Here is a 24,784-nt window from a genome sequence, read left to right as displayed (position 1 = left end):
TTTTCTGTCACTATTTCTTCAAATATATTCTCTAACCCTTGCTTATTTTCTTCTTCTTTGACGACTCCTATGATGCAAATAAAAAAAAAAAAAATGTGTTTCCAGTTGTCCCACATTTCTTTTAAGCTGTCTTCTTGTTTTTTAATCATTTTTTTCTTTTGTTTTTCAGATTGGTTTATTTTTTCCACCCTGTCTTCTAATTCACTGATCTGGTCCTCAGCTTCCTCTGCTCTGCTTTTTAGACCTTCCGATGTGTTTTTCATTTTGGATATGTCATTTTTTATCTCTTCTTGGTGGTTTTTAATTTCCAATTGGTTTATTTTCAGCATCTCTATGTCCTTACTCATGCTGTTAAGCCTCCTCAAGATCATGGCTCTGAATTCTAGCTCTATTAACTTGCCTAACTGCTCCACATTAATCTCATCTTCAGTGGAGGTTTCTTGTTCTTTCATTTGGCTTCTGTATCTGTGTTTCATCGTTTTGGCTATTATAGTGGGCTTTGGAGCCTGTCATGTTTTCTCTGTGGGTGTTGGTGTCATGCTGTTTGTGGCTCCCTCTCCTGGGTTTAGATGAGCAAGGGAGGACCCACGTTAAATACTACTGTCAAGTCTTACTTTCCTGGTTAAAGTTGCTAACCCAGGAAAGGTACTGTTATCCTTTAGCTTTTTGCCTGGAGGCTAGCAGTCGAGGTTACTTGAAGAGTTTTGGGTTGTCAGTTGATTGAAAAACTCACTCAGGTGCTCAGCATAAGGGGATTTCCCAAGGGTGGGGCAGATGCTGTTTGTTAATGAGCCTCAATTAGCATTTCAATGGCCCACAGGGTAGGGTTGGATCTCTGAGGGAAGGGCTGCTGCCTCTCCCCAGAGCCCTGGAAAGGAGTAAGATGGCCACTGTCCTGCATGGCTGCAACTCAGCAAAAGCTCTGAGCACCCTCCAAATCCTGAGTGTTTCCACACAGTTCCAGTTCAGTCTGCCTCCCCTCTGCTGGAGCCCAAGGTGAGTGGCTGTGGCTTTTTTAGCCTTTGTCCTGGCTTTGCACTGTAGAGCCACTTGGAAGTTTAACAGGAGGGCACTGCTCCCAGCAAAGGCTGCTGTTATCTGTGGGCTCCCAGCCCCCATCTTGTGCCTTCACAATCCTACCAGGATCGAGTCAGTGTCTCTGGTTATATGGTCCTTGCAAGTTGCTTTTCTGTTGCTTTTTCCTGTTGATTTGTCTGTGTTATAGTTGTAATTCCAATTTGATTCTGGGAGATGGTCTGTGTAGCTTCCGTTCACTCCGCCGCCATTTTGGAATCCTCTGGGATTGTTTTCTTAGTTTCTCTTTCTTTGAGTTCATCATTGGTGTACAAGAATTCCATTGATTTCTTGATGTTAATTTTCAAAAACTTCTGCACAGCAAAAAATACAATCATCAAAATGGAAAGGCTACCCACTGTATGGAAGAGCATAATTGCCAATGATATATCAGATAAGGGGTTAATTTCCAAAATATATAGTGTGCTCATACAACTCAACAAAAGGAAGACAAAGAACTCATTTAAAAAATGGACAGAGGAACTAAGTAGACACCTCTCCAAACAGGACATACAAATGGCCAAGAGACATATGAAGAAATACTCAACATCACTAATCATCAGAGAAATTCAAATTAAAACAACAATGAGGTATCACCTCACACCTGTCAGAATGGCCACCATCAATAAATCATCAAACAACAAGTATTGGAGAGGGTGTGGAGAAAAGGGGACTCTAGTACACTGCTAGTGGGAATGCAGACTGGTGCAGTCACTATGGAAAACAATATGGTGTTACCTCAAAAAATTAAAAATTGAACTTCCATTTGACCCCGTGATCCCACTTCTAGGAATATACCCTAAGAAGCCTGAAATAGCAGTCAGGAAGAGTATATGTACCCCCATGTTCATAGCAGAACTATTTACAATAGCTAAGATTTGGAAAAAGCCCAAGTAGATAAATGGATAAAAAAGCAGTGGTACATATACACAATGGAGTACTATGCAGCTGTAAGAAAGAAAGATCTCTTATCATTTGAGACGACATGGAGGGATCTGGAAAGTATCATCCTAAGCAAAACAAGCCAAACAGAAAAATACAAGTATCATATGATTTCACTTATTTGTGGAATATAATGAACATAACAGTCTGAGGAATGGGGTAGTCCCAGAGACATGGAAGTGGGGTATAGACTGACAATCCGCAGAAGAGGGGGTGGTGGGGGAGAGATAAACCACAGAATTTATATGCATGTGTGCATGAACAATGGACATGGACAACAAAGCTGGGGATGGGGAAGAGAGGGGGGGAGGGGTGAATTAGTGTGGGAAAGAGGAGAAATATCTGTAACAAAAATAAATTGATTAAAAAACAAAAATAAAACAATAAATAACAGGCAACATACAGAATGGGAGAAAATTTTTGCAAACCATATATTAGATAAAGATTAGTATCCAATATATTTAGAGACCTTCTATAACTCAGTAGTAAAAAAATTAAACAATCCAATTAAAAGATGAGTAGAGTAACTAGACATTTTCCCAAAGAAGACATACAAATAGCCAACAGGTACATGAAAATATGCACAACATCACTAAATGTCAGAGAAATGCAAAGCAAAACCACCATGAGATATCACCCCACTCTTGTTAAAATGGCTATCAAGAAGACAAAAGTTAAGTGTTGGGGAGGATGTGGAGAAAAGGGACCTTTGTACATTTTTAGGGGGGATGTAAATTGGTTCCATTATTATGGAAAACAATATGGAGTTTCCTCAAAAAATTAAAAATAAGTGTATCATATGATTCAGCGATTCCATTTCTGGATATATACCCAAAGGAAAGAAAGTCGGAATCTCAAAAATATATATATATCCCCCCATGTTTATTGAAGCATTATTCACAATATGGAAATAACCTAAGTGTCCATCAACAGATAAATGAATAAAGATGATCACAAACACACACACACATGAATATTTTTCAGCCATAAGAAAGGACATTCTGCCATTTGCAACAAGATGAATGGACCCTGCGCATATTATGCTAAGTCAGACAGAGAAATGCAAGTACTCTATGATACCATTTATATGTAGAATCTAAAAGAGCCAAATCAATAAAAGCAGAGAGTAGAATGGTGGTTGCCATGAAATAAGAAATAGGGGGATAAGTCAGACATGTTTAAGGATACAAACATGCAATAGTAGTAATAAGCCCTAGAGATCTAATGTATAGTAGAGTGAATATAAACAAAAATATTGTATAATAATAATAAAATTTGCTAAGTGACTAGAATTTTATTCCAATCACTAAAAGGAAAGAAAAATTACACAGTGTAACTGAGGTGCTAATTTTCACTACAATGGCAATCATATTATAATATATAAATGTGTTAAATTAACATATTGTATTCTTTACATTTATAGAATATTACATCAAATATATTTTAAATAAACATTTTTTTTATTGATTTTAGAGAGAGAAAAAGGAAGAGGGAGAGATAGAAACATCAATGAGAAAACATCCATTGGCTGCCTCCTGCATGCCCACCACTGGGGATCAGGCCCACAACCTGGGCATGTACCCTGGCTGGGAATCAAACCAGTGAACTCTTGGTGCCTGGGTCAATGCTCAACAATGAGCCACACCAGCTGAGACATGTCAAATATATTTTAATAAAATGTAGAGATAAAAAATATCTTGATCTTCTTAAGTTGTCATTAACATAATGTAAGCATATTTATTAAATGGACTTAGGGGCAGTAAACTACCTTGGCAGACCAATTACAGCCCACTAAGTGTATTCATAAATAAAGTTTTATTGTAACACAGACATACTTATCATTTAGCATTGTCTCTGGCTACTTTCCTGCCACAACAGCAGAGTTGAGCAGTTTTTACAGAGACCTTAGGCCACCCAAAGCCTAAAATATTTACTATCTGCCTTTTTGCATACAAGGTTTGCTGACCCTTTGATAGGTCCATAACATTTAGGAGTTCTAGAAATATGACTTTTTTGTTTGACGTTACTTCATGGGTTCATCTTGATTTTTCCAACCAAATCAGTAGCTGCTGCTAAAGAGCAGGAATGGTGATTGACACTCCATCTGGATCTTTCCTAACGCTCAGGCACAGAGCTGAGCATGGAGCAGGTAGTCTGTAAATACTTGATTGGTTTGTCCCGAAAGTGTACTTTCACAGAGACTTTTTTGTTTGTTTGCTTTTAACAAAGAATATCTACTAATTTAAAGTAATGCAGCATCTCGATACATGTGTATATTCAGTGCAGGGGGTAACATGAATGCACTGGATTTATGTATTGTGAGTGAAATATATGTCTGTACCCTTTATATTACACCACAGAGGTGACCCTACATTTCTACCTATTCCACAAGTATGCCTTTTAGGAGAGAACAACTTCTTCTACCTCACTGAAATAACTCACTGTTACTTGTAACACAACTAAGTAATATAAGATGACTTTAGAATGAACTTTCTGTGCAAGTAAACATTTTAACTTTGCAGGGGGAAACATTAGGATCAATATCTGTAGCTCTCAAGGGCTTCTGCCCTCAGCTTGATACAAAAAGAGAGATTGAAAAAAATCTCAAGCAAATCCGTAATGGAGAGCATAATAAAAATAAGTGCTTAATAAAATTAAGGAAGACTCACTGGGCATAAACTGAGAGAATTTACTGAAAGGATAGCAGCTACCACCCACTTTAAACAACCATTTTACCTTTTCCATGCACAGAGTGCCCACTGGATTTATATAGTACCAATTGCGCTAGAATTCAATGCAAGGAAAAGCTATGCCTCTTTGCAATGGGGATGTAGGGAGAGCTTGGATTTACCTCTATTGGCCCTTCTGTGTCAAGTGGCTTATATTTCTTGTCATCTTTCTTGACAAAAGGGACAGCCAATCATCCACTGATGGACATTTCATTTGTTTCCACATCTTAGCTGTTCTGAATAGTGCTGCAATAAACATATGACCAGGGGAGTAGTAGTATTTCTTCGAGATTCTGAATTTAATTCTTTTGGATAAATACCCAGAAGAAGGATTGCTGGATCACATGGTAGTTCTATTTTTAATTTATTTGAGGAAACTCTATACTGTTTTCTACAGTGGCTGCACCATTCTGCATGCCTACCAAAAGTGAACAAAGGTTTCAATTTCTCCACATCCTCGCCAACACTTACCTTTTATTCTTTTGATAATATTATATTGTATGCCTAAAATGTGCTAGGAGGGTAGATCTCATGTTAAGTGTTCTTATTACAATAAAATGATATACAGTGACAGCCCATAGTGGGTCTATCACTGGTTACTATTTGGTTTTATGTGCATTATGATTGATATTGGGCACTGTACAAATCAGTTTAGGGTTAGTTTTGTAAGTAGTAAAATCTTATGGGACTAAAATCTATTAAATAAATACAATCTCTGTGCAAGAAGCAAATTATTTATTGTGCCGGTGTTCATAAATAATGGAGCATTGTAAAATAAATACTTAAAGAAATATAGACCCATTAAAATAAGGCAACATTTGCCTAAGTGTATGCAGTTAGCAGGATTTACTATAAGTGTAAAGTATTTCAAAATTGACTGCAGTGTTCTATAAATTTAATATGTAGATAATTTGGCAAGCAGCCCATTAAAAAAAACAAAAGAGAAAAAACATTGTCATTTAATCTACTTTCCCTAAGTTAGAATTATAAACCATTTTTGCCATATTAAAGACTTTTGTAGACATTCAAATATATTTGATATTTCTTAACATTTCTTCAAAATTATACCTGGGTGCTAAACATATCTATATGCATTTATATATATGTATGTGTGTATATGTGTGTATATATATATATATGTATATCTTAAAAGAAGATTCTTAGATTTCAAAGAGGCTTTTTAAAAAAAATGTTGGTTTATAAGTCACACCTTAGAAGCCCAAAGTGGATCATGGATTTTGTGCACTGGGACTACAGCTCCTGGGTTAGTTCCATTTTGATAAAATCTGTCATTGATAAATAAGAGTTCAAGCTTCTCTAAACCAATTAAAATAATTTTGCCTCAGAAGTTAAATAAAAGCACATGATAGAACTAAAGCAGAGTGGAGAGTGGTAATCAGTATAGTAGTTCAGTATTGAACAATATTAAACACTGTAACAATAACACCTAATAAATCATTCTGAAAGATCCATTAGATATATTTTTTTCAAGAACAAATAAAGTATACTCACAAGGATCAAAAGGATATCTGTGTATTTTTGTGGTCTATTTTCAGAAAGTATTGACTATTTTTCTAAAGTAAATTATAAATTTCTTTAATATATAAATTATTCATAAAAATATTCAAAACCTGTCATGCTATGTTTAAATGCATTATGAATTGAGATCTAAGTCAATTAGAGATTTATATAAACATATTTGAACACTACTTAAATAATTTTAAAGCCTTTACATTTAAACAAAATATTTGTACTATTATCATAAAAGACTTTAGTGTTTAACGCAAAGTATAGCTATTAATTTCCCTAATAATATATTTTTAAGTTTAAGAAATTGTAACTGTTAAAATTATTTTAATAATAAAATTAACACTAAGGTTTTGCTTCTGCCTTTTTTTACTGCCCTTTTGTTGGTAAGATTTTCCAATTATCTATGGCTTAATAATTATGATGACACAATTAGGAGAAAATGACTTTGAGTGAGCATATGAACACAGAGATTTTTAAAAACTATGTTTGGTTTGTTCATTCATTTGTCCATCCATCCATCCTTCCATTTATCCATGAGTTTGTTCATCCATCTGTCTGTCTGTCTATCATCCATCCATCTATTCATCCTTTCATTTAGCCATTCAATATTGTGAACCTGTGGTATGTCAAGCATTTTTTATTTTTTCATAAAATTTCTTTGATAACAAAAACAGAAAGAAATCCTAAAGCCCACAGTACTTTAGAAGAAAACATAATATAAATGCCAGTTAATTTATTTTGTGTTTTGGGGGGAAGTATAGCTACCTGAAAGCAATTATCTTTCTTTTTTTTTTTTTTTTTTTAATCCTCACCTGAGGACATTTTTGCATTTATCTTCAGGTAGAGTGGGAGGGAGAGAGGAAGGAAGAGAGAGAGAGCGAGCAACATCAATGTGAGAGACTGCCACCCACACGACCCCAGCTGGGGCCGGGGACAAACTGCAACCGAGGTATGCACCCTCAGCAGGCACCAAACCCGGGACTCTCAGGTCCACAGGCCAACGCTCTAACTGCTGAGCCAAACTGGCCAGGGCTGCAATTACCTTTCTTAATCAGATACTTAACATTGTTATTTAAAGGAAACTGATTATGCCCAGCCAGTGTGGCTCAGTGGGTTGAGCATTGTCCCATGGACTGGGAGGTCCCAGTTTGATTCCCAGTCAAGGCACAGGGCTGGGTTTCAGGGTTGATCCCCAGTGTGTGTGTGTGTGTGGGGAGGGGGGGCGGTGGCGAGCAGGAGGCAGCCAATCGATGTCTCTCTCTCACATGAATGTTTCTCTCTCTCTGTCCCTTCCTTTCTCTCTAAAAATCAATGAAAATATATTTTAAAAAAAATAAAAACAAAGGAAACTGGTTAACACATCAGTAGCAGTTTTCTCTAACAGATTTTAATTAATATTTAGATGTTAAGTATTTGGTACAGAAGTAGCTCTGCAACTTGGTTTAGTCAGGTCTCTTTTCACTAATTAAAATTAGAGATAATTCTCTTTCACACAGATTAAGTACAATAATATTTGTGAAAGCCTTAAATGTGTTTATACAGTATATGGGAATAGCTTTTCCTCACACCTTACCAGTAGTGATTGTTATTATTATTTTTATCCTTGCTAATATAATGGGAAAATTTTTACTTCTCTTCTAATTAAAATTTCTTTGCTTATTTATGATGGTAATCTTCAGTGTATACCTAGTGGTCACTTGCATATATTTTTTAGTACATTATATATTTGTGCTTTGATATTTTCCCATTTTTCTATTAGGATATATTCTTTTTATTCTCACCAATTTATAAAAGTTTATAGTATATTAAAGAAACTAACTCTTTGTCATTTATATTGCAAATATATAATATTATTTTGTTATAATTTCATATATACATCAGTTTAATTCTTTATATGGTCAAAATTATTTATATCTATAAGTTCATTTTTTATTATTTTTGGTGTTATATTTGGAGATATTTCTCCACAATATACATATCCATGTATATTTTATTCTGATAAAATACAATTTCAATTTCTACATTTAACTCTTTAATTTCCAGGAAATAATGCCAGTTTGTTATGGCAGATGGGGAGCACTCTTTATTTTTATTATTTGGTCATCTAGTCATTCCAAAGGGTTGGGTCACTTTTATAAAATAAACTTTTATTTTAGAATAACTTTAGATTTACAGAAAAATGGCAAGCATAAGAGTTTCCATATACCCCACACCCAAATTTTCTTATTATTTACCTGTGGGGTGCACTCCTCACAACTAATGAACAAATATGATACAGGATTATTAACTAAAATACTGTTTGTTTATATTTCATTCACTTTTACCTAATATGCCTTTTCTGTTCTAGGAGCCCATCCAAGATACCACATTACGTTTAATTACGCCCTCTAGACTGAGACACTCTCTCGGACATTCCTGTGTTTGCCGACCTTGACAATCGTGAGGAGTATAGCCGGCCCTCCCTTTTCACAGTGAATCAGTTCCAGACTCTACCGCAATAAATGAATTTCCGCAAAGTAGAAGTCTCTATTTATACTGTAGTCAGTTCAGGGTTCTACAACACAATATGATATAATGGGTGGCTTAGAAACAACAGGAGTTTATTTCTCACAGTTCTAGAGGCTGGAAGTCCAAGATGAAGGTGTGAGCAGAGTGTGTGTCTGGTGAGGACTTGCCTCCTGGTTCATACATAGATGGGCATCTCCTTGCTTTGTCCTTACATGGCCAAGGGTGGGGAGGGATCTCTCTGGGTTCCCTTTTAAAAGATCACTAATCCCATGCATAAGGACCTACATACTCATGACCTAATTACCTCCAAAAGGCTCCATCTCCTAATACTATCACAGTTAGTATTTCAAGATATGAATTTTGGAAGGGCACAAACATTTAGTCTATAGCACAAGGTTATTCTTATTTTGTAAAAGATATTGTGATGCTTTCCATGTTTTTCTTTGTTACTCTAAGTTCTCTACTCATCTGTTCAGCAATTCCAGACCTCCCCAAAACCAACACTAACATTTTAAATGTAGACTATCACTAATGTTTCTTAGTACATGTAGAACTCATCTGCCTACCAGCAAATATTGTTCTGCCCACCCCCACTTAGCATCGCTAATCCTGGGTCAGTCAAACTTGTAATACCAGGCCAAGCCTCCACCCTATGACTGCTTGATGATTGGTTGAAACCATGATGGCTGTATTTGCCTGCTGACCCTACACAGCTGGTATTGGGTTGTTGATACCCAAGTGGCCAACATCTGCCAAGGCCATACTGTGTCCTGCACCCTGACTGAGACTCATGCTGCTTCCAGAGCCTGCATATTTGCTATGGCCTTTGATGTCCCTTAAGGAAGGTCACACCAATGGGTCATAGGTTTACAGCCTGGCAAATATAATCCTGCCTCTATATGATTAGCCCCTGTCTATGGATCAAACCACCATAGATTTAGTGACCTCAACATGTAAAGGCTCTATGGTAGTATGTTAAGGACATTAGAAATATAGAACCACAATTACAAACATCAGACACATGGCTCAGAAAAGTCTTAAATTGCCAAGGTCATGTGCTTAACTAAAGCCCCAAAATGAAGATGCATTTCCTAGCTCAATGTGCCCTCTCCATGTTATTATTTTAGTCCCTGCATTCAAATCTTTATTTCATAGGGTTCCCTGTCCAAGGCATTTGATTATAATACCACCATGAGATGAATTTACTATCTCCTTCTGCAAATTTCCCAAGGAAAGAGCCTGGGCCTCTAAATCTTTTTTTTTTCTTTTTTTCCACTTTTATTTTGTATTTATTTTAGGTGTACAACTTAGTGGTCACACAATCATATACTTTACATAGTGTTCCCCTTGATATTTTCAGGAACCAAACTGGTGCCATACATAGTTATTACAATATTCTTGATTCTTGCAATTTCCTGTGCTTTACCTTTTAACCTTAATGGTTGGGTGAGACAGCAGAACATTAGCTTCTGTGGGCAACCAAGTTCATTTCATCTGGGAAGGAGGAAATAAATGAATGAAGAGCAAGAAACCAGGGTGTTCTGTGAGTTGTACTCTTCTGGGGAGACAACAGAGGAAGGCAGGAAGGGAAGCAGTGGTTTCCTCTATCCCTCCTGCCCTCTGTTGCATCTGTCCTTCCTGTCTCCTGCCCTTCCTTCCATTATTATTACTTTATTTTTACCACTGCATTTGGAATAACTATCCTCTACATCACTGATTTGATTTTCTGCAACCCAAATTTTTCTTTTTCTTTTATTTTATTTTGAGTATCCCTGTATTTGTTTCTGTTTTTGTTTTAATTTAGCCTATTCTCCTCCCCCACCCTCCTTTTGTTTTATCCTCACATCCTATTGCTGTTTCTTAATGGATATATCTTCCTGCATTTTATGGGACTATCAGTTTCACTCTTTGATACAGAATTTTATTTTTCATTTTTTCTTGCTGACACTATTACTGATCTCCCCCATTTTCTGCACCCTTTGCCCACCTCTACCCAGCCCCCAGCACCCATCCCCTGGCCTTCACCACTCTGTTTTGTATTCATGGGCTATGTATGTATGTTCTTTGGTTACTCTCTTCACAGAAATTTTATGTGGATCACATGGTTCATCATTTCAAAGGCACATGGATATTTCTCTCTTGCAAGTTCTGGTCAATTCTATAGTTTCCAAACCAATTTTTCCCCCTTTGCTTAAACATAAACAGAATTGTTCAGCTCCCTGGATCTTACGGACTCTGATAGTATACATGAAACTTGAGTTTCTAGCATTCAGTTAGAATTCTTTCTTCAGCTGCCTTCAGAATATTGCTCTGGCTAATCAATTTTTTTCCTTTATTGATTTTTTTTTTAGAAAGAAAGAAAGTGAGAAGGAAAGAGGAACAGAAACATTGATTAAAGATAACATTGATTGGCCGCCTTCTGCATGCCCCCACTGAGGATTGGGCCCACAACCTGGGCATGTGTCCTGACTGGGAATCAAACCAGTGACCTCTTGATGCATGGGTCAACACGCAACCACTGAGCCACACTGGCTGGACTGGCTAATCAATTTGAATATGTATTTTACTACCAAGATATTTGCTTCCTGCTAAATCATGACCTTCTTCTGCAAGGGTGGGAAAAGTTGGTGGATGGGAAGGCTATGAGAGTGAGGATAAGAGAGGAAAAGTGCAGGTAGAAAGGTACAATTGCTAGATTTCACTGTGGAAGTCTCCAAGTATCTGAATCTTGAGACAATAGAGGAGAAGATATGAAGCATATTGTCACCATTTTCTGGGTATTCTCTGGTTCAGTACTCAAAGCTAGACTATGACCTGACTTGAGTGCACAATTACTGATTCCTTCTAGATCCTAAAATTAGATTGTTAGTTATCATTTTTTGATTTCCTATCTTCATTTTTTTTCTATTGTTTTTCTTCATTTTTATTCTTATAATAATTTAGTGAAAAGTTGGTTTTAGCTCTACACATTGTGGACCTAAAGTTTGTTCAGGCTCTTTCGACATTCTACTTTTGACCAGACATGTCACATGTTCTGCAAAAAATTGTTCCCAAGGAAGTAAATAAATTTGCCTTTGAAAGTGTTCTATATTCAATAGATTTTGAAAATACTGTGCTAAACAAAATTGCAAAGTTTTGTCTAATACAAAACTTCTCAACATCTGCAAAAGCCAATGTATATGTATTGTGAACCACCAAAAGGTATCACTTTCATTTCTAACTTGTTTGACCTTGAAATCTATTCTTCCTAAAAACAGTGCTCTGCAGTTCAGGACTTTGGGAATCAGCATGTTCACCATGTGCTTTGCACTTAAGTGACCTAGACTGTCACTATTCTTCAGTCATGAGAAAGCCTCTTGGGGAAAAAAAAAAAAAACATTCAGATGTTCTGGTTACCATTTTCTGTACAGAGGCAGAAAGACACTTAGATCTTGAGCCTATGTTAAACTTATTGCCTATATCCTTTGTTTTAAAATCATTGTTCAGTTTAATGGCACATAGTTCAATTTAGTTCTGAAGTCTCCATATAATACATTAACAAAGCATGAGTTCCATGAATTTCTTTTGTTCACTTTCATTATCTCATGCAGTCTTCTGTGTTTGCTTTGTCATTATTCCAAATGATACATAAGACTAACAACTTTGTTCCATATAATTAAAACCATGCATATATGTTTGTGCCACAGTGTTGTACCCTGTAGAAACTAGATACCTACTGATGAATTTACTAAACTATTGCTTAAAAGGGCAGAACCCAGTGTTTGGCTCTGGTTATTCTCATGCAATTTCCTGAGTTATGTATATAGTCAAACAAACTGACACACACATTGTTTTATTATATACCTTAATTAACCAATCTAGGCTAATACTGATTTTGAAAATACTGAAAGGAGTCAAATCAAATATATTTAGAAATAAAATGCTTTACAAAAGAAACTAGAAGATAGTTGGGATTTGAAGAACTTAATAATGTAGCATACTTTCAATAAAACTAAGAGGCGATTATTTTGCATTGCATGAAAGAGAAATAAATTATTTTATGGTCTTGAACTTTTAAAAATTAAGAAAAATAAATAAAACAAAATTCTTTTGTAGCTCTTCTCCTTTTATCTCTCAAAATGAGCAGCTCTGAAATGTAAGCCACATGACAATACTAAGAATTCATTTGATGGCATTTTTGATAGTAGATCTTTTTCAGAAGTTGCTAAGTCATTTAAATGAGACAAAGGCAAATATGTACAACTCAATTTTCTAAACTGTCAAAATCAAACCCTGATTTCTCTCCCACATTACATATTTATTTTATTAAGTTTATTCAGCCTGGGGTTACTTTCTAACATCAGTTAGTTGAATGTACAAGCCTAGTATTTATTGTGTATAGGTGGAAAATTACTTTCTTGGCCTGAGATGGAGCCATAATTTCATCTCTTCAGAGGAACTAAAGATATGAGGCTGGTTCTGTTAGATGCTCAAGCTCTGGTGCAGTCCTATGCCAAGAAATACATAGTTGGCAGAGGAATTGACTCTGGAGCCCCTGGATTGCAACTTGAGCTGAAGCTTCAGCAATCAACCGGAAGTCAAGGGAACACAGATGGTAACTGAAGAGCTTCCATTAGCACATTCTCAGATAAAATGTGGTAGCTTTGTACGGCGGCATAGCTCATCACCACAAATGTAGTGGCTTAAAACAACATGCATGGATCTTTGGGACATCAGTGGGATAGATGTCTGGCACAGATTAGCTGGGTTCTAATGCCTAAGGTCTCATAGGCTATAAGGAAGATGTTGGAGGTGTTGCTTTCTCACCTGGAGGCTGGACTGAGGAGTCTTTTTTCAAGGTCACTTGGGTCATTGGCAGAAGTCACTTTTCTTCCTTGTAGAGTGAGAGCCCCACTTCTACTGGCTGTCAGCTGGAGGCTGCCCTCAGCATCCAGAGGCTGCCCACAACTCTTTGCTGAGTAGAATTCCCAACATGGCTTCTTAACTTCTTTAAATCCATCTAGGAAGCGAGAGTATGCAAAGTGAGTCTGTTAGCAAGGTGGAGTCATCCACAGTGTAATGTAATCACAGAAGTTATATCCCATCACCTGTGCCATGTTCTGTTGGTTAGAAGTAAGCTACGGGTCCTGTCCACACACAATGGGAAGGGATTACATAAAGAGGGAAACACCACAGGGTCAACCTTTGAGTCTGCTGCCATAAATACTATGTTCTTACTTAAGGAAGAACCTCTGAAACAAAAGACTGAGCATTGAATAGAGATGTAAACAGAGATGTAAGAAATCATAGAAATCACCCATAGAAATAATGATTCTGATGTCTAGCATCATAGGCTAGTTTTGCCTGTTCCTTTTTTTAGATTTTTTGAGATGGAATTGAAGTCCACTATATTGCACATATTTAAAGTGGAAAATTAAATCAGTTTTGACACATATCTATACTAGGGAAACCATCATCACAATAAAGATTACAAATATTTCTGACACTCCTAAATGTTTTCTGTGTCCCTTTGTATTTCCATTCCCAGGCAACAGTTGATTTGCTTTCTGTCACTATAGCTTAGTTTGGATATTCTATAATTTGAGAACATGCCAAACATTATTAAGCATCAAAGATATTCAATTTAAAACCATAATGAGACACCCAACAAACCCATTAGGATGACTAAAATGTAAAAACTAACCATATCAGGTGTTGGTGAGAATGTAGAATGGGTAGAACTCTGTTGTATTGTCAGTGGGAATACAAAGTGGTAAAACCACTTTAGAAAAAAGCTTGACAAGCCCTGGCCGGTTTGGCTCAGTGGATGGAGCATGGGCCTGTGGTACAGAGAGACCCAGGTTAAGTTCCTGCTAAGGGCACGTACCTTGGTTGCAGTTTGTCCCCAGCCCTGCTTGGTCATGCGGGTGGCAGCCACTTGATGTGTCCCTTTCACATCGATGTTTCTCTCCCTCCTGCTCTATCTGAACAAAAAATGTCCTCGGGTAAGGATAAAAAAAAAAAGAAAAAAAAGAAAAAGCTTGACAGTTTCATATACATATGTATATATGTATACAGATGTATACATATACCTACCATAGAATCTAACCATTTTGCTACTAGGTGTTTTTTTGTTTGTTTGTTTTTGTTTTTTTTTTAATCCTCACCTGAGAGGGAAAGAGAGAGAGAGAGAGAGAGAGAGAGAGAGAGAAACATCGATGTGAGAGAAACATTGATTAATTGCCCTCCGTAGTGCCCTGACTGGGGATTGAACCTGCAACCCAGGTATGTGCCCTGCCCAGGAATTGACCTGGCAATCTTTTAGTGCACAGGACAATGTTCACCCAACTGTGCCACTCCTGCTGTGCTCACTACTAGGTTTTAAACCCAAGGGGGAGGAAAACCTATGTCTACAAGAAGACTGCTACACAAATGTTCATAGCAGCTTTAGGTATAATAGGCAAAAGCTGATAATAGCCCAAATGTCTATCAACAGGTAATGAATTAACAAAGTGTGGCATAATCATGCAATGACACACTATTAGGCCATACAAATGAAGCAACTACTAATACATGCAGCAAACAATGAATCTCAAAATTTCTGCACTGAGTAATAGTTTTGCCTGCTCTTGAACTTCACAGACAGAGCATGGTTTGGTTACACCATGTGCTCAGTGGTGTTGGCTTCTTCTGTGCAACAAAGATTTAGCCAAATTGTTGCTTATATCAGTGGTGCATCATTCTTTATTGTCAAATAACCAACTTGAAATTAAAATACTCTCCACATAACACAGAGATTATATGCATACATAACACTCATGTGCAGAGCTCAACAACAGCAGTCTATTCAATTTAAAAGATTAGAGGTTGAGTCCGGCTGGTGTGGCTCAGGGGTTGAGCACTGACCCATGCACCAGGAGGTCAGAGGTTCGATTTCCGGTCAGAACACATGCCCAGATTGTGGGCCCGCTCCTCAGTGGGGGGGCATTCAGGAGGCGGCCAATCAATGTTCTCTCTCACTGATATTTCTATCTCTCTCTCCCTCTCCCTTCTTCTCTCTCTAAAATCAATCAAGAAAAAAACATTTTAAATAAAAAAATAAATAAATAAATAAATAAATAAATAAATAAATAAAATATTAGAGGTTGAGAAAACATTCAATATGCCTAGGTACACATTTACAAGATCAATTTATTTGTTACTTTGAACTTTGCCTTCAAAGAAAAGGCCTGAGATGCAAGTTATGTTCTTTAGAAAAACCTTTGTGATATATTTATTAGAGTCCCCCTTTTGTGCCATTCTAAATGTATCACTTTTAAAATTTTTATTAATTATGTTCTTGGAATAGTCCAAACAAGCCTCTGCCCATTTCTTTTTCATCATTTTAAATACTCTCAATTTCCACAGTACTTCCTCTTTATCATACAGCAAGAATAATGTATATATTTACTTCTTTTCATTTTTCTATGTAAATCATTACCTCTAGGATCTTCATCCTTAGCTGTCACTTGACTCTAAGTTTTCTTTGTGAATAGTTGCTTGCCTGATATTTCCATACTTGTACTTTAGATCCATAAAACAACTACACATTAAAAGAATATTAAGATATTGAAGTTACAGTTCACACTTTCATCAGAAGATCCTGGAATCCTCCAGCTTAATCAGTGTGATGCTCCCACATTGTATTTTTAATTATTTTAAGTTCCAGGTATTGAATTATTAACCTACACTCCAGGTATTATTCTATTAGGTGTCTTTGGTTTGTATCATTAAATTTTCAAGATTTACTCAAATTGATATAGGTCTATTAAGTTAAGGGAAAAAAAAAAAACATTATTGAGAGGTTTATTATCACCTTAATTTGCATAAAGGACAGGTCAACATCCTCTATGGAAACTTAAGAATTTTCAGATCACTCTCACAATGGGTCTGAGTCCTGTTTCCCAGGATCATAATATAAAGTTCCTGCTGTTATCCAAGGCATTTTAAGAATGTGTTGTGAGCAAATAGCTTCATCAAACTGCATGATATATATTTTCCATCTTAAAGGTGTCTTCAGTTAGACCATGTGCACTAAACCAATACCAAAGCCTTCAATTAACTGGCTGCTTTGAACATGATGTCAGTTTATTTTATAGAGATGCAGCATTCCTGGTTAAGATTTTTTTTTCCAAGAATAGATTTTCCCAACCCTCTTGAAACACCTACCTCTTCTCGCCTATTTCAAAAGCCATTCTTATACTACATCTAACACAGAACAGTAGTTAGATGCATTAAAACAAAAATTTCCCAGTCTGTTTCATTGACCTCTTGTTATTACTGAGAAGTTGCAAACTTTTTTTATTTTTATTCTCACCCAAGGACATTTTTCATTTATCTTCAGATAGAGTGGGAGGGAGGAAGAGAGAGAGACACATTGACTGGCTGCCACCCACACGACTCCAGCTGGGGCCAGGGTCAAACTGCAACCCAGGTACCTGCCCTTAGCGGGAACCAAACCCAGGTTTTTCTGGTCCATGGACTGACACTCTAACTGCTGAGCCAAACCAGCCAGGGCAGAAACTATTTTAATTAGTATAGTTTTATAAATGTCTTTAGTACTTAGTTGGATTATTCATTCTTTATTATTCTTTTTTTCTCCAGAATTTCTTAGTGATCTCTCATTACTGTTTTTTAATTTAAAATTTAAAATCAATTTTTCATGTGGAAAAATTCTGTTGGTATTTGCTTTGGGATCAATTTCATACACTTTTGTTCGAATGAATACCATATTTATTTTCCAGTGTTGAATCTTACTTTAACTTTTTTTTTTAATTTTCAATTACAGTTGACATTCCATATTATATTCATGACAAATATACAGCACACAACTTACCAAATGATTCCCCAGATAAGTCAAGTACCCATGGAGCCATACATAGTTATTACAATATTATTGACTCTTATTATTGATATAACTTTGTTTCACAAAAGATGATGGGGGGTAGAAAGACTCTTAATGCACCATTTTTACATGTGACTACTTGAAAAATGATTGAGAAGAGACTGGTAGGATTAAAACAGAGCTATCATAGTGAAAGGGGTAAGTTACTATGTACTGAACATGAACTACATGGCAGAATATCCTCGTCACCCTTTCTGAGGTTGGTATCAATAGTCACAGTTTTATAGATCAGTAATCTGAGGTGCGGATTGGGATAGACAATAGAGAAGGGAACTGGAAGAATCCAAGCAAGGCTACAAGGGATCTGCCTGTAGGCATGAAATAGAGGTTTCTGGAGATGGTGGTGGTGGGGAATGGTGTGAGAGAAGGGGAAGGTTGGAGAGGCTTAGGCACAGAGAGATCCTGTACACAAGCAGAGAGCCAAAAGGACTCCTACGAGGGAGAAAGCTTGGGGTGAAATTTTAAGAAGATATTCTCAAAGAGCATTTTGCCGGAGGTGTAATGCAGTGTAAATTTATATTTCATTGTTTCCTCAAGAGGTGTTCAGTAAAAACTTACATTACGTTTCACGACTTTGTAAATCCATCTGTGTTTCAGATTTGACACTGGGATAAACTGTTACTGAGTGACCCAATCTTTTAAATAAATATATCTGGGTTATATTATTGATGTTTACTGTAAAAATAACTATTGTTTTTATATTTCCTAGAGATTTCTGAGATTTCTTTAGGATGGGAACAAAAACTTGTTCGCATTCTACAATGCTTTGCCTTAAATAGAGGTATTTTATTTTAAAAATTAATAATTTTTAGAGAGAGAATAAGGGAGAGGGAGAGAGAGACAGAAATATCGATGAGAGAGAACATTGATTGGCCACCTCCAGCATGCCCCGCACCGGGAATTGGGCCCACAACCTAGGCATGTGCCCTGACTGGGAATAGAACCAACTAACTCCTGGTGGTACATGGGTTGATGCTCAACCAGTGAGCCACACTGGCCAGGCTTTACAATAGGTACTTTAAAAAGTGTCAATATTGCCCTGGCCAGTTTGGCTCAGCAGTTAGAGCATTGGCCCGCGGACCAGAGAGTCCTATGTTCGGTTCCACTAAGGGCATGTACCTCAGTTGCAGTTTGTTCCCAACGCCAGTTGGGGTCGTGTTGGTGGTAACCAGTCATTGTGTCTCTCTCACATTGATGTTTCTCTCTCTCTCTCTCCCTCCCACTCTATCTGAAGATAAATGCAAAAATGTCCTCAGGAGAGGATAAAAAAATAAAAATGAAAAGTGTCAATATTTAAGATATCATTAAGAAGGGCTTAAAGTTTATTTAGCACAGACTTAAGCCTCCTAATAAATTCAAGTGAAACACATAATTTAATCCAGAATTGAGTGCTAAAAATAAATCTTTAAAATTCTACACATTAAAAAATAAGTTTCTAATTAATATTTTAGTATGTCTTTTAAGTGACACTTTTTTCTGACAAAGTAATACATTCATTGCAGAAAATGTGGATGATACAAAAAAATATAAAGAAGAAAATTAAAATCACCCATAATCTTGTCACTTAGTAAATATTTGGTGGCATGTTTATATATATATATATATGTATATGTGTATATATATATACATATCTGTGTTTTTATGTATGTGTATGTATTCTTATACAAATTTATTTTTACCTAATGCATTTCCACATTTAAAATTATACTCTTAAGACATGATTTTAAGTGTTTTTATAGCTATAGTTTTAAAAGATAATTTTAAGTAATTTATTTTATAATTTGTATTTTGTTTAACCAATCTTTATTTTATAAATTATAAGGGGATAGATATCCTTGAATGTATATAAATATATTTCTCTTTAGCTCAAATGACTTCATTCCAGTTATCTCATAACTGGACACTTGGCAATGTTCTCTTAAACATTTCTAGTCTTCTCTCTACTTTCATCCTACCCATCCAACCCACCAACACAAACAAGCATGTTGTTTTGCCTTGATTGTTGCTACTGGCTTGCTTTCTCAGCTAAGAGGCTGTCATCTGGCTCCACAACTTTCTAAGTTTTATGACTTGAAATCAGGCCTTAGTATAATCTATTGGGTGCAGATTCAGAAGGTGAATAAAAATAAACCTAGCCTTTTGCAAGGCACTTAGTAAATAATTGATGAATGGATAAAAGTTTACTCTGAGCTTGATGATACAGATCTAATTCATGTCAGAAGCACACAATCTACTTGACTGGCCTTTCTTTGGTTCTCATTGTGTGTGTGTGTTGCCCTTAATTCAGAGAAACAGATTCTAATAACCTTGCCCTTTCCTTCCATTTGATTAGCATATAGCAATTAAAACATGTTCATGCATTTATTTTACTTAGCTCTTTTTGAGAATTAGAAAAAAGAATGACAAAATTACAGAAATAATCTCAAACTACCCAGAATTGCATAGGGGTTTAATTTATTTTATTATAATTATGATACAAGATTAACCGTATGCACTGAGAGAAGGTTGGCAGCTAAACCATCAGTAGTTATTTACAAAGCTAGTTCTTGAAATTCAAGGGTTTCAAAAACTAATCCTATATGCAAAATCCTGAGAAAGAATGCAGAACTAAAGAATTATACTCTAATATCAAAATTACATTTATATTATGTTTATATGATAGAAAAATTAGGCACTACAATGTTTCAGGCTATAAAAGGATGGGTAATACACTTTGGAAGGTTTGAGGTTTTGAATTAGCTACATTATTTCCAATTAACAGTGGAAAATATTGATATATTTTCCATTAATGCAAAGGTAAAGGTATTTCTCCACTAATAATAATAAATGGTAGTGTTTAGCATATAAATGGTGCAAGGTCTTAAATTACCTTTACTTTTGCTATATGAGGGCAGCTGAAGGAAATTTGATGCATTTTTTATACGGTGTAATTTTATCTTGCTCGTACAGTGTGAGAAGAGTAATAATGATATTCTAATATTAATATAAGTACAAAATATACATATTGATGGATAATAGCCATGTTTGTCGGACCTCCTTGCCAAGTCATATTAAAATGACAAATAATTGCAATTGCTTCACAGAGAAATGGTGCAGGATCTGTAGTCAAAAGCACATTAGGGACCAACAGTAGCCATTTGTTATCCTTTGTCCAGTAAACATGGCTCCTAATGAAAGTGCATGAAAGTACACTGTCTTAGGATGGTGACACTAAACCTTCTTCTCAACAAGAGTCATGACATGGGTATTAATAAGTGGATTGAAAGTTGAAGACAAAGCTTTGGGTCTTAACATCTCTGTATAATCTTGATTTTTTTTGTTTGATCTTCAAAAATAAAGCCTGATAATTTCAAGGTCTAGGGGAATGTAACTGTGGGGCAAGAAAGGACAGTATAAAATGTAGTGGAGACATCCAAAGACATTTCAGGGTCAGTGTGTTCAGAACAGATTCCCCAGCTAACTTACGGCAATGTTATTTAAAATCAAAACAGCTCTCAAATCAGAATATAAATGCTTCCTAAAAAAGAAAAAAACTGCTTTTTTTTTTTTTTTTTACATTCAATCTGTTAAACATTCTTTTCCTTTTAATTTCTTCATCTTTGAAAATTATGGTCTTTCTATGCAAAATATTGCTGGAAGAAGAATTTTTGGCCAGAGAAATGAGAAGTCTGATAAAATGAAACAGGAAAACATAACTCCAGTTTAGAAATTTCTCAGCACAGTTTTATGGGATTATGATGGCTTTGTTATAAACCCAGGCATATACAATTTTATATTATCTTATACCTGCTGATTCTATTCCTGCAATATTTAAGACCGGCAGTTCCTGTCTGAGATGGTGTAAATATGCATGTACACATCTATGAACAGAGAGAAAATACCTTGTAGTTTCTAGTGTTTTATTCAATATTTATGTACTGTATAACCTATCACTGTGCTGTGTATCGGGAATATCGTTGCCTGCAATCAAACAAGTGGATAATAACAACTCTCACTAACTGAACACATTGCATACCAGGCACCTTGCTGAATTTTACAAAGATGATCCCACTTTATACTCACCACAGCCCTCTTAAGTACATATTGCTATTATTGCTTTTTTACAGGTAGGGGCCCAGAGGCCCAGAGGGGTTTAGTGTATTGCTTCAGGTCATATAGCTGGTAAGTGCTCAACCTAGGCAGATTCTAGAGCCTTTGCCCCTATTATATCTTTATACTATAAAAGCTCAGTTTTCTTCAGTTAGCTACCTGAGAATCTCAACTAGCTTTGATAAAGCTAAGGACTATAAAGTGAATAAAAAAAAGACCTCTGAGTACCCTAAATAATTGTTTCAGTCATAAAATAAGTGAGCCTCTGGATCACACGTGTGATCAAGATGGACTGAATCTGACCTGGAGCCTTTGTACAAAAGCTAGTGCACTTTCTTAATACGAGAATTCCTTAGGTTCTCACTTAGAGAATTTATCTCTTGTATCCCAGACAACGTGCATATAATATGTGGCAGATTTCAAGGACAGGAGAGTCACAGTGGACAAAACTAAAGAGGGGTACACTGATACTATGAAACGGAGGAAATAAAGACATAAATAAGACTAATAAATTAAGGAAAGACCATTAAAAGCCTATTATCCTGTATCTTTCATAGACCTTAATTATATTGGATAGGATATCATGACAACGGAGATTCCTAATGATTATTTTGAAGTAATAAGCACAAACAAGATGTGTACATAAGATATTACATACTTTAGTAAAAATTTCAACAAAAGATTGAAATAGTACATTTTGATATGTAAAGCTCTTTAAAAGGGTGAGCCATAATTTACTTATGATGAACACATTCTTTTGTAACATTTGCAATATGAATAAGATGCAATTGTACATCACATATTAAGAAAGATGTAGTGGACATTTGTGTTGCTATTATGTCTTTTGTCAATGACCTTGATATTTCAGGGAGAGGGGTTATTCCACTCCCCACCCCATGTCAGATAGTCTGGTTGAGGCTCTATGTCTAGTCCTATCTAAGGTAGACCATGTGACACAGACCTAAGTCAATAAAGCATCACATTTTTATGTTCAGAGATGCAAATAATTGATTTAGGAGGAGTGGACCTTGGAATTATTGCTGGGAATGTTAAAACAAGGCTCTGTCTCTTTCTTGTTAAAGGTCAAACTAGAAGAATGAAGGTCCAGTTACTGGCCACAGTGGTGTGACTAGAGGGGAAGGCTAATCTGAGAATGAGGTCCATAGGGAGGAGAGGATGCTGAGAAGGAAAAAGAAACCAAGTTTGATAATATTGTAGAACTATGACCAAATCAATTCCTCTTTTTGGTTAAGCAATCCAGTAGCTTTCTTTAAAAATTAGTAATGGATAGCCCTGGCCAGTTTGACTCAGCAGTTAGCTTTGGCCCATGGACCAAAGAGTCATGGGTATGATTCTGGTCAAGGGCACATACCTTGGCTGCAGTTTGGTCCCTGGCCCTGGTCAGGGTCATGTGGGAGGCAAGCAGTCGATGTGTCTCTCTCTCACATTGATGTTTCTCTCTCTTTCTCTCTCTCCCCCTTCCTCCAACTCTATCTGAAGATAAATGGAAAAAAATGTCCTCAGGTGAGGATTAAAAAAATTTTTTTTTGTAATAAATAGAATTCTAACTATAATAGATCAACACATACATAGCAAAAAATGAAAAAGAACTATAATGCCTATTATAAGTAGGGATGTGGGATAAGTATATGCATATACATTGAGGTAGAAATGTAAAGTATCACAGTCTTTCTGGCATCATCCATTAGAATTTATATGTATATAAATAAATTATGTATATATAAATGTATTTATATACAATGGTATGTATGCCATCATCTTACTCCTGGGAATTTATATCTTAAAATCAAAACATACACAGGACATATATTTCTAAGAACTGAAGTTGTTTCTGCAGCATTTTTCATAGTGGCAAAAAGTGGAAACAAAATGAATGTCCACGAGTGAGATCATGGCTGCACGTGTGACAGCGCAGTCCCAGCGTGGACAACAAGGGCCATTATGTAGCCTTCAAAGAATGAAGTAAAGCCATATCAGGTGACTTGGAAGAATTTCCACAAGGTATTCAGAGTGACAATCAAGGTGGAGAAGCAGTGCATGATGACTTTATTTTTAAAAGCTAAAAAAACAATCCCCAGCATGTGACTACATATAACTATATAGGATTATGGCAGTACAGACAAAATATGAATAGTATTGGATTTTTAACATGGATCATTTGGGGGAGGGTATTTGATGTCAATGAAAGGGGAAACATAAGGAAGAATCAAGCAGAAAAGAAAAAAAACTTTATACTTAAAAAAGCATGTGTGTGCTCACACTTGTGTATTTATGTAAAATCATATATGAAATATATACATATGTATTAGGTATTTTAAATTATATGTGTATGTGTATATATGTAAAAAGAAATAAAATACAAATGGGTATCTTAGGCAGATTCTAATTTTACTGTTATAAATATCAAAAAATAGAAAAAGAATAAAATGTACTAGCTGACTGGGTTTGAAGGAATGTTTCCTCTTGCAGTGGATTATCTGTCAGTCCAGCTGCACCAGTGGTGGAGGGTGGTCCAGGGCCCATGCTTCTAGCCTACCATGTTTAGCTTCTCAAGACCTTGGCTTTCACAGAAAAATATGGTAGTTCTGGATATGTTCATCCCATGATAACACCAAGGAAGAGGATCAGAGTAGGGCTGGAGACAGACAACTGTTCTCAGCTGTAACTCCCAGGATACTAGTTATTAGCTCAATTTCTGAGTGTGTTGGTGTTATTCTTTCCTAGTTATGGTTTCAATATCACCCAGAGTCATGTCATACTCATATTTTTTTTATATTATGTTATGTTACATTTAGTTATTCTGTATTTTCACTATATTTTATTTTTTGGGTGATGCAGGTCTTTTATTAATATTTTAAATTTCCAACTGCCAATTTATGTTTTTGTTTTGCTTTCGATTAGGTCCAGAATACACACACACACACACACACACACACACACACATATATCTTGAAATTGGAATTTTCTT

This window comes from Molossus molossus, unplaced genomic scaffold (genome assembly GCF_014108415.1).
Source record: "Molossus molossus isolate mMolMol1 unplaced genomic scaffold, mMolMol1.p scaffold_m16_p_1, whole genome shotgun sequence".
Classification (NCBI taxonomy): domain Eukaryota; kingdom Metazoa; phylum Chordata; class Mammalia; order Chiroptera; family Molossidae; genus Molossus; species Molossus molossus.
Note: the sequence above shows the minus strand (reverse complement) of the source record.